Source organism: Capricornis sumatraensis, chromosome 2 (genome assembly GCF_032405125.1).
Source record: "Capricornis sumatraensis isolate serow.1 chromosome 2, serow.2, whole genome shotgun sequence".
Classification (NCBI taxonomy): domain Eukaryota; kingdom Metazoa; phylum Chordata; class Mammalia; order Artiodactyla; family Bovidae; genus Capricornis; species Capricornis sumatraensis.
In genome coordinates this window covers 142,025,920-142,043,796 of record NC_091070.1, presented here as the reverse complement: position 1 = coordinate 142,043,796, position 17,877 = coordinate 142,025,920, and positions in this window count along the sequence as shown.

The window sequence follows — 17,877 nt, the reverse complement described above, 5'->3', positions numbered from 1 at the left end:
GTGTGTTCTCTTGGCAAAACTCTATTAACCTTCACCCTGCTTCATTCTGTACTCCAAGGTCAAATTTGCCTGTTATTCCAGGTGTTTCTTGACTTCATACTTTTGCATTCCAGCCCCCTATAATGAAAAGAACATCTTTTTTCAGTGTTATTTCTAAAAGGTCTTGTGAGTCTTCATAGAATCATTCAACGTCAGCTTCTTCAGCATTACTGGTCAGGGCATAGACTTGCATTACCATAGTATTGAATGGTTTGCCTTGGAAAAGAACAAAGATCATTCTGTCTTTTTTGAGATTGCATTCAAGTACTGCATTTCAGACTCTTGTTGACTATTATGGTTATTCCATTTCTTCTAAGGGATTCCTGGCCACAGTAGTAGATATGATGGTCATCTGAGTTAAATTCACCCATTCCAGTCCATCTTCACTGATTCCCAGAATGTCTACATTCACTCTTGCCATCTCCTCTTTGACTACATTCAATTTGCCTTGATTCATGGACCTAACATTCCAGGTTCCTATGCAATATTGCTTTTACAGCATCAGATCTTGCTTTTATCAACAGTCACATCCACAACTGGGTGTTGTTTTTGCTTTGGCCATCCTTTCATTCTTTCTGGAGTTATTTCTCTACTGATCTACAGTAGAATATTGGGCACCTAAAGACCTGGGAAGTTCATCTTTCAGATCATGAACACCTTATTGCCAAATTCAGACATAAATTGAAGAAAGTGGGGAAAAGCACTAGACCATTCAGGCATGACTGAAATCAAATCCTTTATGATTGTACAGTGAAAGTGAGAAATAGATTTAAGGGACTAGATCTGATAGACAGAGTGCCTGATGAGCTATGGATGGAGGTTCGTGACACTGTACAGGAGACAGGAAGTAAGATCATTCCCAAGAAAAAGAAATGCAAAAAAAGCAAAATGGCTGTCTGAGGAGGCCTTACAAATAGCTGTGAAAAGAAGAGAAGCCAAAAACAAAGGAGAAAAGGAAAGATATACCCATTTTTAATGCAAAGTTCCAAAGAAGAGCAATGAGAGATAAGAAAGCCTTCCTCAGCAATCAATGCAAAGAAATAGAGGAAAACAAAAAAATGGGATAGACTAGAGATCTCTTCAAGAAAATTAGAGATATGAAGGGAACATTTCATGCAAAGATGGGCTCAATAAAAGATAGAAATGGTAGGGACCTAACAGAAACAGAATATATTAAGAAGAGGTGGCAAGAATACACAGAAGAACTGTACAAAAAAAGATCTTCACGATCCAGATAATCATGATGATGTGATCACTCACAGTAACCTAGAGCCAGACATCCTGGAGTCTGAAGTCAAGTGGGCCTTAGGAATCATCAGTACAAACAAAGCCAGTGGAGGTGATGGAATTCCAGTGGAGCTATTTCAGATCCTAAAAGATGATGCTGTGAAAGTGCTGCACTCAATATGCCAGCAAATTTGGAAACTCTACAGTGGCCACAGGACTGGAAAAGGTCAGTTTTCATTCCAATCCCAAAGAAAGGCAATGCCAAAGAATGCTCAAACTACTGCACAATTGCACTCATCTCACATGCTAGTAAAGTAATGCTCAAAATTCTCCAAGCCAGGCTTCAGCAATATGTAAACTGTGAATTTCCAGATGTTCCAGCTGGTTTTAGAAAAGGCAGAGGAACCAGAGATCAAATTGCCAACATCTGCTGGCTCATCAAAGAAAGCAACAGTGTTCCAGAAAAACATCTGGAACTTCTGCTTTATTGACTATGCCAAAGCCTTTGACTATGTGGATAACAATAAACTATCGAAAATTCTGAGAGAGATGGGAATACCAGACCACCTGACTTGCCTCTTGAGAAATCTGTATGCAAGTCAGGAAGCAACAGTCAGAAGCAAACCTGGAACAATGGACTGGTTCTAAATTGGGAAAAGAGTACATCAAGCGTGTATATGCTCACACTGCTTATTTAACTTATATCCAGAGTACATTGTGTGAAACGCTGGGCTGGAAGAAGCACAAGCTGGAATCAAGATTGCTGGGAGTAATATCAATAACCTAAGATATTCAGATGACACCACCATTATGGCAGAAAGTGTAGAAGAACTAAAGAGCCTCTTGATGAAAATGAAAGAGAAGAGTGAAAAAGTTGGCTTAAAGGTCAACAATCAGAAAACTAAGATCATGGACTTTGGTCCCATCACTTCATGGCAAATAGATGGGGAAACAGTGGAAACAATGGCTGACTTTATTTTTGGGGGCTCCAAAATCACTGCAGATGGTGATTGCAGCCATGAAATTAAAAGATGCTTACTCCTTGGAAGAAAAGTTATGACCAACCTAGATAGCATATTCAAAAGCACAGAGACATTACTTTGCTGACTAAGGTCCATCTAGTCAAGGCTATGGTTTTCCAGTAGGCATGTGTCAATGTGAGAGTTAGACTATAAAGAAAGCTGAACACTGAAAAATTGGTGCTTTTGAACCGTGGTGTTGGAAAAGACTCCTGAGAGTCCCTTGGACTACAAGGAGATCCAACCAATCCATCCTAAAGGAGGTCAGTCCTGTGTGTACACTGGAAGGACTGATGTTGAAGCTGAAACTCCAATACTTTGGCCACCTGATATGAGGAGCTGACTAGTTTCAAAAGACCCTGATGCTGGGAACAATTGAGGGCAAGAGGAGAAGGAGATGACAGAGAATGAGATGGTTGGATGGCATCACTGACTCAATGGACATGAGTGTGGGTAAACTCTGGGAGTCAATGATGGACAGAGAGGCTTGGCATGCTGCAGTTCATGTGGTTGCAAAGAGTCAGACATGACTGAGCGACTGAACTGACTAAACATTGGGGCACATATTTCTTTTAGAATTGTGATTTTCAAAGAGTATATGCACAGTAGTGGGATTCCTGGTCATATGATAGTTTTATTCCTAGTTTTTATTTTTTTAAGAAATCTCCATACTGGTCTTCTCCATAGTAGCTGTATCAATTTACATTCCCACTAACATTGCAAAAGGTTCCCTTTCTCTACACCCTCTCCAGCATTTATTGTTTGTAGATTTTTTGATGATAACCAATCTGACCTGTGTAAGGTGATACTGCATTTCAATTTTGATTTCCATTTCTATAATAATAAACAATGTTGAACATTTTCTTCTTGTTATTTGTTAGCCATCTGTACATCTTTTTTGAAGAAATATTTGTCTAGGTCTTCTGTCCATTTTTGTTTTTTATTGGATTGTTTGATTTTCTGCTATTGAACTCCTTGTATTTTTTTTTTTTTTTTAGATTAATCCTTTGTCAGTTGCTTCATTTGCAGTTATTTTCTCCCATTCTGAGGGTTGACTATTCATCTTGTTTGTGGTTTCTTTTGCTGTGCAAGCTTTTAGGTTTATTTAGGTCCCATTTGTTTATTTTCGTTTTTTATTTCCATCACTTCAGGAGGTGGATCATTGATAATCTTGCTGTGATTTATGTCATAGAATGTTCTGCCTATTTTTTCCTTAAGAGTTTTATAGTTTCTGGTTTTACATTTAGATCTTTCATCCATTTTGAGTTTATTTTTGTGTATGGTGCAGGAAGTGTTATAATTTCATTCTGTTACACATAGCTGTTCGGTTTCCTAGCACCATTTATTGAAGACCCTGTCTTTTCTCCATTGTATATTCTTGCCTTCTTTGTCAAAGATAAGGTGCCCATAGGTGTGTGGGTTCATTTCTGGACTTTCTATCTTGTTCCATTGGTCTATATGTTTGGTATTGTGACAGTACCATACTGTCTTGATGACTGTAACTTTGTAGTATAATCTGAAGTCATGAAGGTTGATTCCTCCAGCTCCATTCTTCTTTCTAGATTACTTTGATGACTCAAGGGCTTTTGTGTTTCCATACAAATTGTGAAATATTTTGTTTTAGTTGTATGAAAAATGCCACTGGTATTTTGATAGGGATTACATTGAATCTATAGATTGCTTTGGTTAGTACAGTCATTTTCACAATATTGATTATTCCAATCCAAGAACATCTGTTTGTGTCATCTTGCATATTTTTCATTAGTGTTTTATAGTTTTCTGTATACAGCTCTAATATTTCCTTAGGTAGGTTTATTCCTAAATATTTTATTCTTGTTGTTGCAGTGATGAATGGGATTGAATCCTTAATTTCTTTCAGATTTTTCATAGTGTATAGGAGTATAAGTGATTTCTATGTAATGAATTTGTATCCCATGACTGTATTAAATTCACTGATTAGCTCTAGTAATTTTCTGATAGCATCTTTATGGTTTTCTATGTCTAATATCATGTTGTTTGCAAACCCAATCTAGATTCCTTTTATTTCTTTTCCTTGTCTTATTGCCATGGCTAGGACTTTCAAAATTATTGAACAATAGTGATGAGAATGGGTACCTTTATCTTGTTCCTGATCTTAGAGTTTTCAGTTTTTCCTCCATTGAGAATAATGTTTGCTATAGGTTTTTCATATATGGACTTTATTATGTTGGCCTTTATTGAGATATGATCCTTCCATGCTCAGTTTCTGAAGAGGTTTTATTATAAATGAGTCAAAAGCTTATTCTGCATCTATTGAGATTATCATTTTTTAAATCTTTTAATGTGTTAATATAGTATGTCACACTGATTGATTGTATAGAGAAGAATCCCTGCATCCTTTGGACGAACCTGACTTGATTATAGTATATGATTATTTAAATGTGTTGTTGATTCTGTTTGCTAGGGTTTTGTTGAGGATTCTTGCATCAATATTCATCAGTGATATTGGCCAATAACTTGCTTTTTTGGTGATGTCTCTGTTTGGCTTTGGTATGCGGGTGATTATGGACTTGTAGAACAGATTTATTTATTTTAATTTTATTTTTAAAAAATTTTTATTTTTACTTTATTTTACTTTACAACACTGTATTGGTTTTGCCATACATTGACATGAATCCGCCACGGGTGTACATGAGTTCCCAAACATGAACCCCTCTCCCACCTCCCACCCCATATCATATACACAATGGAGTATTACTCAGCCATTATAAAGAATACATCTGAATCAGTTATAATGAGATGGATGAAACTAGAGCCGATTATAGAGTGAAGTAAGCCAGAAAGAAAAACACCAATACAGTATACTAACACATATATATATAGAACATATTTAAAAGTATTCTTTCCTCTGAAATTTTTTGGAAGAGTTTGAGAAGGATAGGCATTAGCTCTTCTCTAAATGTCTGAGAGAATTCACCTGTGAAGCCATCTGGCCCTGGGCTTTTGTTTTATGGGACATCTTTCATCACCATTTTGATTTCAGTGCTTATAATTGTTCATAATTTCCATTTCTTCCTGGTTCAGTCTTGGATGGATGAACTTTTCTAAGAATCTGTCCATTTCTTCCAGGTTGTCTATTTTATTGGCATGTAGTTGTTCATAATAGTCTCTTATGATACTTTGTATTTTTTTATTGTCTGGTATAACCTCTCTTTTTTCATTTCTAATTTTATTGATTTGAGTCTTCTCCCTTTTTCTGTTGATGAGTCTGGCTAATGGTTTGTCTATTTTGTTTATCTTCTCAAAGAATCAAGTTTTAGTTTTATTGATCTTTGCTGATAGCTCAGTTGGTAAATAATCTGCCTGAAATGCAGATGACTCTGGTTTGATTCCTGGGTCCAGAAGATCCGCTGGAGAAGGGATAACCTACCCACTCCACTACTCTTGGGCTTCCCTTGTGGCTCAGCTGGTAAAGAATCCACCTGTAATGCAGGAGACTTGGGCTTGTTCCTTGGGTTGGGAAGATTCCCTGGAGAAGAGAAAGGCTAACCACTCCAGTATTCTGGCCTGGACAATTCCATGCACTGTATAGACCAAGGGGTCACAGAGAGTCAGACACGACTGAGCAACTTTCACTTTTGTTGCTTCCTTCATTTCTTTTTCATTTATTTCTGCTCTGATCTTTATTATTTTTTTCCTTCTACTAACTTTTTTTTTTCTTCCTTCTTTTTGCAGTTTCTTTAGGTGTCAGCTTAGTTTGTCTATTCAATACTTTTCTTGTTCTTTGAGGTAGAATTGTATTGCTATAAACTTCTCCTTTAGAACTGCTTTTGCTGCATCACATAAGTTTTCAGTCATCATTTCTCATTGTCATTTGTTTCTAGGTATTTTTGATTTCCCTTGTTATTTCTTCAGTAACTGGTTGTTTATTTGGAAAGGTATTATTTAATACCCATATATTTGTGCTTTTTTTTCTTTTACAGTTTTTTCTGTTATTGATATAAAAAGTCATTATTAACCTTCAATATATTTGCTGAAGAAATCTTTCAAATATATAAACCTTTATGCACCTTCTAAGCCTTAGAATTTAAGTGCACTGATATTTATTATCCCTGTTAGCTCTTGAAATGACCAATAAAATATGGTCATTAGTATTTTTAGTCTCCATGATAGAGAGAATGAGTCTTACTAAAGTTGTTAATAACAAATCAGAGCTAGAAATATATATATATATATATTTTTTTTTCCTGTAAGCCGTTTTCTGAGTATCTGCTTTGTGCTAAGCACCAGGAAGCAAAAGTGAGTAAGATGTGATTTCCTATCACCTGTACCTTAGACCACACTCTCAAATACTGAAAGATAACCCCTTTTCAAGAATCTACCCTGAGACTTAACTTATTCTGCTCCTTGCTTACTACTGGTGTCTGGAGGTCTCAGCCTGCTATAAACTTCAGATCAGAAAGATAGGTATGATATTCTGTCCATTTTCCCTAATAGTATCAAATTTAATCAAGCTTACAGGCATCCTGTCTAGAGCTTCTGTGCTGGGGAATAATGATTCTAAAGTTTTCCTACTCACAGCCTATTGCAGGTCCTCTCATGCGCTAATCCCTCTAAAAGACTGCATTCAAAATTAAACCACAGAGTTCAAGTTCTTCATCTATTTTCCAAATGATAAACATTTGCTTCCCAATGCTTTTGAGAAAGAAATCTAAATCTATAGGTATATTAGCAAGTTTTCATTAAATAAACAGAACACTAAATGTGAGTAGGGAAAAATCATCATAAGGAGCCCCTTCCTTGCCTTTTGAAACACTTAAACATTTTGACATTGGTATACTTGTTCAGAGAGTTGGAGGGTCCACAGGGTTGAGTCAGTATTGATGAAAACTTGTCAGAATCATTTCCCAGTTCGGTATTCCCATTCAGCTCTTGCCCCATTTGGTCATGTGCAGTCATCCTTGCACTGCTGTCATTTTTTTTTTCTTCTTCTTCTTTTTTTTCCCATCCAGACAGAGATAAGCTTCTTCTCTGAAAGAAAATTGATTTGGTCAGTTTAAATTCTTTCAAAAAATCAGCTAGCAGTTTATTTTTGGCTTGAACTGATACATGTTGTTTAGTTCTTAGGAAAATATATAACATGGAATTGGCAATGAGGACTCTGCCCACATCCCTGATGAAAATGTAGAATCATAGCAGTAATATTTTTTACAAAAAGCTCTTAATTTTGCACCCCAGTAGAGACTACATGGTGGTGGTGGTGGTTTAGTCGTGAAGTCGTGTCCGACTCTTGCGACCCCATGCACTGTAGCCCACCAAGCTCCTCTGTCCATGGGATTTTCCAGGCAAAAATACTGGAGTGGATTGCCATTTCTTTTTCCAGGGAATTTTCCCAACCCAGGAATTGAACCCAGGCCTCCTGCATTGCAGGCATATTCTTTACCAACTGAGCTATGAGGGAAGCCCAGAGACTACACAGGAACATACAAATGGCCTGTGTAATAATGTATAGAATCTTTGCAGTTACACGCTGTATTGAAATATGAGAGAGAAAGAGATTTAAATTGCCATATTCCAAAAATTCTGCTTGGAGCCAAGTGGTATTGTGATGACAGAAGCAAAATAGCTAATCTAATTTAGGTATTACAGCAACCCTTGATCTTAAACAAGGCAATGACAGACCATGATAGGAATATCAGCACTGTATTTGGCTGACTTTCTAAATTATAGCCAATACCATTTTGGATCAAAGTAGATCAGGAGCAATAGTATGATTCTCATTCTTATGTATGGTTTGAGGCTGGGAAAATAGCCAGGGGACAATGCATCCTTGTGCAGACAAAACATCTCTGAAAGTATATTACCTCTTTAGTGGGAGGATGTGACAAAAATTGAAATCTTCTTTGTACTGTGAAAGAAGAGTGGGCATCAAGAAATCAATTAATTGCTTAAAGGTGATAATGAAACTCATCCTGAAGCAGTCAGCTACAGATTGAATCAGTCTGGAATGAATGGCAGACAACAGAAAATGTTATTCTTTGGTTTCCTTGGGTTTACACATTTTAGTTTCAGCAAATAAAATGACATTATCAAGGTGAAAGCATTCAAGGATAGCTAAGAATGTAAATGATAGGACTCACTATTCATTGTGGAGGTGAAAGAGTCACTTACTAATGACTTTTCTTTTCTTTCTTTTTTTTTTTTTTAATGAGGCCATATGTGATGATAGGGAAAATGAGTTTCTGTTCATTTTCTCCTTTGAGCTTATTTTTCCCCCATTCTTGGTAAAATCTTGGGTAGAGAATATTCCAGTTTAATCAGTGTCAATAATAACACTCTGAAATTAACCAAACTTTACTCAAATGCACATAAGCAGTTTATATTTGAGAGATTAATAAACCAATTATTAAATTAAATATAATTTATTATTCAATTAAATACAGCTAACCATTTATGTTTTATTACATTTTATTATAAAATCATTATAGGATTATTTTAGGATCACTATATTTACCATAAAATAGTTGTTGTTCTCGTTCAGTCGCTAAGTTGTGTCTGAATCTTTGTGACTCCAAGGACTGTAGCACACCAGGATTCCCTGTCCTCCACTATCTCCCAGAGTGTACTCAAACTCATGTCCTTTGCATCAATGATGCCATCTAATCATCTCCTCCTCTGTCGCCCCTTTCTCTTCCTGCGCTCAATCTTTCCCAGCATCAGGGTCCTTTTCAATGAGTCAGTTTTTTGCATCAGGTGACCAAAATATTGGAGCTCCAGCTTCAGCATCAGTCCTTTCAGTGGGTATTGAGGGTTGATTTTCTTTAGGGTTGACTGGTTTGGTCTTCTTGCAGTCCGAGGGACTCTCAAGAGTCTTCTCCAACATCAATTGTTTGCCACTCAGCCTTCTTTATGTCTCAACTCTCACATCTATACATGACTACTGGGAAAATCATAGCTTTGATTATATAGACATTCGTTGACAAAGTGATGTCTCTGCTTTTTGATATGCTGTCTAGATTTGTCATAGTTTTCCTTCCAAGAAACAAGCATCTTTTGATTTTATGGTTGCAGTCACCATCCACAGTGATTTTCAAGCCGAAGAAAATAAAATCTGTCATTGTTTCCACATTTTCCCCATCTATTTGACATGAAGTGATAGAACTGATGCCATAATCATAGTTTTCTGAATGTTCAGGTTAAGCCAACTTTTGCACTCTCCTCTTTCAACTTCATCAAGAGACTCTTTAATTCTTCTTTGCTTTGTACCATTAGAATGGTATCATCTGCATATCTGAGGTTGTTGATATTTCTCCCAGCAGTCTTGATTCCAGCTTGTGATTCATCCAGCCCAGCATTTCACATGATGTGCTCTGAGTAGAAGTTAAATAAGCAGCCTTGACACACTCCTTTCCCAATTTTGAACCAGTCCATTGTTCTATGTCCAGTTCTAACTTTTGTTTCTTGTCCTAAATACAAATTTCTCAGGAGGCAGGTAATGTGATCTGGTGTTCCCATCTCTTTAAGAATTTTCCACAGTTTGTTGTGATCCACACAGTCAAAGCTTAAGGTCTTAGCTTACTTAATGAAGCAAAACCTGATATTTTCTTATGAAATTTTCTTGCCTTTTTTTTTTTTTTAAATGATCCAAAAGATGTTGGCAGTTTGATCTCTGGTTCCTCTGCCTTTTCTAAATCTGGTTTATACACCTAGAAATTCTTGGTTTACATATTGTTGTAAGTCTAGCTTGAAGGATTTTGAGAATTAGCTTACTAGTATGTGAAATAAGCACAATTGTCCTCTAATTTGAACATCTTTTGGCATTGCCTTTCTTTGGGATTGAAATGAAAACTGACCTTTTCCAGTTCTGTGGCTATAAAATTGCATTATTACTAAAGCGAAGTTACATCAGTAATCAGCTTTTTGTGTTTTTTTCTTTCTTTAGAATTTAGTATCTATCCTTTCCTCTTATAAATAAAAAATAAATGATTATATATAAACATTGTTTGAGTGTATATATTATAAAAGGTTATTTTCTACTTTCTAATATTCTATACTTTCAGAATATTTTTTAACTATATATGTGTCTTAGTCTTGCATCAACTTTTCTTAAATAAAAGGTTGACTCCAATTGTTTTCAAGCTGTGTGAAAAATTACTTTGCACCAGGCAAATCTGTATATATATATATATCAAAATTATCAAAACAGGTACAGTAAATGAAAACTACTTACTCAAAACAATATTTTCTTAGTTTCTTCCCTTATGAATCTGCCTCTCGAATATCAGTGGCTGACTTTTAATGCTATTTTTTTAAAATGTTCATTTAAATGTGTCTTTTTTTTTTTTTTTAATGCGGTTTAGGTAACTGTTCTTCAAAAGTCTCCATGAGGACTTCTGCACTCCAAAAAGTCCCCAACGTGTGTGCTATACTCTTTCTCTGGTTTCCTATAGTTCTCCTTAAGCCTGGCCCTGATTCCTCTCACCTCTCTAGGACTCAATCCCAGGTAAAGACTTCTGTCTCTGACTGCCTATGGGAAACTCATCCATCTACATTGCCATGCTAAAAAATCGGAGTGCCTGCTTTCTCCATTATCTTTTATCCTCAAACAGCCATCACTAGGAAGCTCTATATTATCTCTCAAGCTCATAATCCTCAGGGCAAGTACACACCAATAATATGTTTATCCTCAAATCCCAGAATTCAGTGTTAAGCTCCTTCAGATACTTTTACCATGCCTTACTCTCACTGCCACACTAGGCTAGGGGTACGAAGTTTTGCACAAAATAGTCGTCTCTCCATTTTATAAATTTCTTCAAGTTTCCAACAACTAAGTTTCGGAAGGAACATTCTTCCTTTCCTTCATGAGAAAAAAATAGAGAAATTCTTCATATTCCTCATAAAACCAAATCCCAGTAATACTTACTTTTTTCCAAGTATAATTTATGTTTGTTTGTTTGTTTGTTTTTGCTTATATAAAGGATTGGATTACTAAATAAATGTCACATGCTGTTTACCAGTTCTTTTCAGGAAAGTATCTGACTTAATTTGGAAGAGAGGGAAATTTAGTTCCGCCTTTCTTCCCTATTTGTCCCTCTAGATAAAATTTTGAATCACAAAGTCTCAACTGAAATTACCTTATATATTAATGGAATATGATTCATTTTGACTTACCATTCATCCAATTATTATAATTTAGCTAGAGCATTTTTATGATAACTTGGACAAATTATTAAGCTCTCATCATATTTTTAGGATGATATTAGGTCAAATGTAAAAGTATAACATGGTGGTGGTTCATTTGGAGAGTCAATATTTAAACATATAATTCAACAATTACAGAAAAAAACAAAGACAAATACTATTGCTATAAACATGCTAAGAGGAATTTAGTGTTTGAAGAAGATTAGAAAGGATGTAGACTACTATAATCACTAAAATATTTGAAGTTAGCTTAGACCTTGAAAGATACAGAGAAACCTGGGCCAGTATAAAGGATAGATTAATTCTGAAGCTGTGGGAGTATCAAAGCAGTGGAGTTGGCAGGCGTGGCACATGCACATAGAGGAGAGTAACTTGACTAAATTCCAATAAGAATATTGAAAAATAATAGGAGGTATAATGTTGAAGAGGAAAGAGTGAGACCTATTAGGGGAGATACTAATTAACATAAAAATAACTTGATAGAGCCATTAGAGTACTTAACTTGTAGGAAGTATAGAAAAATGACAATTTAAGGAATGATCAGCTTATTTTCTAGGTATATTCTCACAAAATTAAGGAAATAAATTAACTAGGCAATTAAAACCACAATGACAATACTCTGCTGAGCATATATTAAGTAAAAACAGTGACAGATAAGGTGAGACATATGAAAAATATATGGTAATAATCGCCTTCAATGAGTTTATGTATTCTAAGTGATGTTGCTGTTGTTTAGTCATGTCCAACTCCTTGTGACCCCATGACTGCAGCATGCCAGGCTTCCCTATCCTTCACTATCTCCTGGAGCTTGCCCAGGCTCATGTCCATTGAGTCAGTGATGCCATCCAACTATGCTGTACTCTGTCATCCCCTTCTCCTGCCTGCAATCTTTTGCAGCATCAGGGCCTTTTCCAATGAGTTGGCTCTTTGTGTCAGGTGACCAAAATATTGGAGCTTCAGCTTCAGCATCATCCTTCCAATGAAGATTCAGAGTTGATTTTCCTTAAGATTGACTGGTTTGTTCTCCTTGCTGTCCATAGGTCTCTCAGGAGTCTTCTCAAGCACTACAGTTTAAAAACATAAATTCTTTGGTACTCAGCCTTCTTTATGGTCCAACTCTCACATCCATATGTGATCACTGGAAAAAACATAGCTTTGATTACATGGACATTTATTGGTAAGGTAATGTCTCTGCTTTTTAATATGCTATCTAGGTTTGTCATACCTTTCTTTCCAAGGAGCAAGTGTCTTTTAATTTCATAGCTGCTGTCATCATCCACAGTGATTTTGGAGCCCAAGAAAATAAAATCTGTCACTGTTTCTACATATTGCCCATCTATATACCATGAAGTTAGGGGACCAGATGCCATGATCTTAGTTTTTTGAATTTATGCCAGCTTTTTGATTCTCTTTTTTCTCTTTTATCAAGAAACTCCTTAGTTCCTCTTTGCTTTCTGCTTTAAAGATGGTGTCATCTGCATATCTTAGGCTGTTGATATTTTTCCCAGCAATCTTGATTCCACCGTGTGACACATCCAGCCTAGCATTTCACATGATCTACTCCTAATATAAGTTAAATAAAAAGGGTGACAACATACAGCCTTGACACACTCCTTTCCTGACTTGGAACAAGTCTGTTGTTCATTTTTGGTTCTAACAGTTGTTTCTTGAACTATATACAGATTTCTCAAGAGGCAGGTCAGGTGGTCTGGTATTTCCATCTCTTTAAGAATTTTCCAGTTTGTTTTGATCCACACAATTAAAGACTTAAGCATAGTCAATGAAGCAGAAGTGGATGATTTTCAGGAACTCTCTGACTTTTTCTGTGATCCTCTGCCTTTTGTAAATCAAACTTGAATATCTGAAAGTTCTCGATTCATGTACTATTGAAGCCTGGCTTGGATTTTGAGCATGACCTTGCTAGCATGTGAAATGAGTGGAATTGTGTAGTAGTTTGAACTTTTCTTTGTCATTGCTGTTCTTTGGTACTGGAATGAAAACTGATCTTTTCCAGTTCTGAGGACACTGCTGAATTTTCCAAATTTGCTGATATATTGAGTGCAGCACTTTAAGAGCATCATCTTTTAGGATTTGAAATAGCTCAGCAAGAATTCCCTGACCCCCACTAGCTTTGTTCATAGTGATGCTTCCTAAGGTCCATTTGACTTCACATTCCAGGATGTCTGGCTCTCAGTCAGTGATCACACCACCATGGTTATCCAGGTCATAAAGATCTTTTTTGAATAGTTCTGTGCATTCTTGCTACCTCTTCTCAACATCTTCTGCTTCTGTGAGGTCAATATCATTTTTGTCCTTTATTGTGTCCATCTTGTCATGAAATATTCCCTTGATATCTCTAATCTTGAAAAGATCTTTAGTCTTTCCCATTCTATAGTTCCCCACTATTTCTTTGCATTGCTCACTTACTTAGGAAGACTTTCTTATCTCTTTTTACTATTCTCTGGAACTCTGAATTCAGATGGGTATGTCTTTCCTTTTCTCCTTTATCTTTGGCTTCTCTTCTTTTCACAGCTATTTGTAAGGCCTCCTCAGACAATGATTTTCCTTTTTGCATTTCTTTTTCTTGGGGATGGTTTTTGGCAACAGTGTTCTAAGTGAGTAATTGATAAACAAATGTTTCCCTTTTAACATGAAGGAGTCTAGATATTCTTAAAAATACTAGTTATGCATTACTCTATTGTAAAGGAAGGAAACAATATATAGGTTCAGTTCAGTTCAGTCACTCAGTCGTGTCCAACTCTTTGTGACCCCATGAATCGCAGCACACCAGGCCTCCTTGTCCATCACCAACTCCCGGAGTTCACTCAGATTCACGTCCATCGAGTCAGTGATGCCATCCAGCCATCTCACCCTCTGTCATCCCCTTCTCCTCCTGCCCCCAATCCCTCCCAACATCAAAGTCTTTTCCAATGAGTCAGCTCTTCGCATGAGGTGGCCAAAGTACTGGAGTTTCAGCTTTAGCATCATTCCTTCCAAAGAAATCCCAGGGTTGATCCCCTTCAGAATGGACTGGTTGGATCTCCTTGCAGTCCAAGGGACTCTCAAGAGTCTTCCCCAACACCACAGTTCAAAAGCATCAGTTCTTCGGTGCTCAGCCTTCTTCACAGTCCAACTCTCACATCCATACATGACTACTGGAAAAACCATAGCCTTGACTAGACGGACCTTAGTCGGCAAAGTAATATCTTTGCTTTTGAATATGCTATCTAGGTTGGTCATAACTTTTCTTCCAAGGAGTAAGCGTCTTTTAATTTCATGGCTGCAGTCACCATCAGCAGTGATTTAGCCATTCTGAAGGAGATCAGCCCTGGGATTTCTTTGGAAGGAATGATGCTAAAGCTGAAACTCCAGTACTTTGGCCACCTCATGCGAAGAGTTGACTCATTGGAAAAGACGCTGATGCTCGGAGGGATTAGGGGCAGGAGGAAAAGGGGAGGACGAGGATGAGATGGCTGGATGGCATCACTGACTTGATGGACGTGAGTCTGAGTGAACTCCGGGAGTTGGTGATGGACAAGGAGGCCTGGCGTGCTGCAATTCATGGGGTGGCAAAGAGTCGGACGTGACTGAGTGACTGAACTGACTGACTGACTGACTGAAAAAGTATTATCATAAATTATTTATCATCAACTCATCAAACAATTGTGGAGTACCTATTCTATTCCAGAAAGTGTTTTTAGAAAGACAAAGCAGGGTTAAAAAAATAAATAAATAAAAAAGAGCAGCATCTCTGTCCTACGGTGCTTGCATTTTCATGTGGGACCTGGTGGGAGGAGACATGTGAGGAAGCATATCCGAGGGTGCTAATACATGATAAATGGCAGCAGGAATACCAGGATAGAGGAAAAGAAAATCGTTGTTTTTATTTAGGATATTCAGGAAGATGCTAAGATCAAATATAAGCAGAGTTCTTAAAAACTTGTAATGAATAAGGTGGTGGTGGTTTAGCTGCTAAATTGTGTTTGACTTTGGGCAACACCATGGACTATAGTCCACCAGGCTCCTCTGCCCATGGAATTCCCCAGGCAAGAATACTGGAGTGGGTTGCCATTTCTTTCTCCAGAGGATCTTCCTGACCCATGGATTGAACCTGGGTCTCCTGAACTTGAGGCAGATTTCTTACTGACTGAACCACAAGGGAAGCCCAATGAATAGGATATATTTTTATATACACTCTAGGCAGAAAGATAGCAAAGGCAGAAATCCTGACCCAGGAGCTTAATCAGTACGTGTGAGGGAAAAAATAAAAAATCAAGAAAGTCACTGTGTCTGGAATGAAGAGAGTGAGAGAAGAGCAGAGAGTGAAGCCAGAGGAAAAAATGTCAAGATTCTGGTCAATGTGTATATGAATGACAAGTCCAAGATAATTTATATCATACTAAGCCTTGTTGGTCATAGTGAAGTTTTTTGCTTTTATTTTGAATGGGCTAGCAGGACATTGGTAGATTTTAATCAAAGAAAGAACTATGGAGATCATTCTGAAGAATATCAATAAAGATTAAGTGTGAGTTATGACCAACCTAGATAGAATATTAAAAAGCAGAGACATTACTTTGTCAACAAAGATCCATCTTGTCAAGGCTATGGTTTTTCCAGTAGTCATGTATGGATGTGAGAGTTGGACTGTAAAGAAAGCTGAGCACAGAAGAATTGATGTTTTTGAACTGTGGTGTTGGAGAAGACTCTTGAGAGTCCCTTGGACTGCAAGGAGAACCAACTAGTCCATCCTAAAGGAAATTAGTCCTGGGTGCTCATTGGAAGGACTGATGTTGAAGCTGAAACTCCATATTTTGGCTGATGCGAAGAACTGACTCATTTGAAAAGACCCTGATATTGGGAAAGATTGAAGGCAGGAGGAAAAGGGGATGACAAAAGATGAGATGGTTGGATGGCATTACTGACTCAATGTACATGAGTTTGGGTAAACTCCAGGAGTTGGTGATGGACAGGGAGGCTTGGTGTGCTGTGGTTCATGGGGTCACAAAGAGTTGGACATACTGAGCAACTGAACTGAACTGATCTGAGATCACTGACTCAAGGGACATGAGTTTGGGTAAAGTCCAGGAGTTGGTGATGGACAAGGAGGTTTGGTGTACTGTGGTTCATGGGGTCGCAAAGAGTTGGACATACTGAGCAACTGAACTGAACTGATCTGAGATCATTAAAAACCTTGGCAAGAACTGTTTAGAATGATAGGAAGAAAAAATATTGGTGATTTATTTGGGGATGAAAAAGATGAGAGGAACAGGAGAAAACAAAAATAGATAACTCAAAATATTTAACTTACTAGTAGTCAAAAATTAGGAGAGGAGCTCAAGGGAAGATGGCTTAGAGAGAGGTGCATAGTTGTTGTTGTTGTTGTTGTTGTTGTTGTTTTGTAGGGGTTTAGAGGGTATATTGCTCTGTTTTTAAAATAATTTTATGATCTTCAACCTCAAAGGAACCTTGATTCATTTGTACAGATACAAGTTAGTAGGCAGATGTGGGAACATACAGCAGTTTTCTGATGATCACTTCCATTTCCTTAGTGAAACCAAAAAAAAAAAAAAAAACAAAACAAAAAAAGGAAGGTTGAAAAAGTGCTTGAAAGAGAGAAAAGAAAAGATGAAGTGGTTACTGAGGAAAGGCGATTGACTGGATTAGACACATGCAGTAGAATTGCTAGGCAGTATCAAGGTTCCTTTGTGAAGGATAGTCATAAAGTTAAAGTGAGACCAGTCAACATGTGTTTCTCTCCTTTCACAGTCGACGGCCTTGTTTGTATGTGAGGAGGAGAACAAAAAGCTGGATTTCTGCAGTGCTGACCTCCATCTCTGTGGAAGAGAGAGATTAAAATAATTAAGAATATATGCATTGGAATGATTTTAATGAAAAGCCATGGAATCAGAGTTTGATAATCAGGAAGGTGTGGTTATAATGGGAATGGAAAATAGGGAAATATAAGATCAATGGATTGTAGGTCCAGGTGGACAGAAAGATGCTTTACAACAAGTACTCTGAGGGAGTGGGTTGGAAAGTCAAATGTGACTTTTTGGGAAAGGAGTGCTTCATATTGAAATAACAAAAGGTTTATAGTTTGATGTTGGCTTCCTTGGTGGCTCAGATGGTAAAGCATCTGCCTGCAATGCAGGAGACCTGGGTTTGATTCCTGGGTCAAGAAGATTGCCTGGAGAAGGAAATGGCAACCCATTCCAGCACTCTTGCCTGGAAAATCTCATGGACAGAGGAGCCTGGTAGGCTGCAGTCCATGGGGTCCCAAAGAGTCAGACACAACTGAGCAACTTCACTTTCACTTTCTTCTAGTTTGGTAAGTATGAGTTTTAAGCAATAACTTCAGGAGTAGATAACTGGGGTAGTTGGATATACTGAGAGAATCCTAGGTATTGAAAAG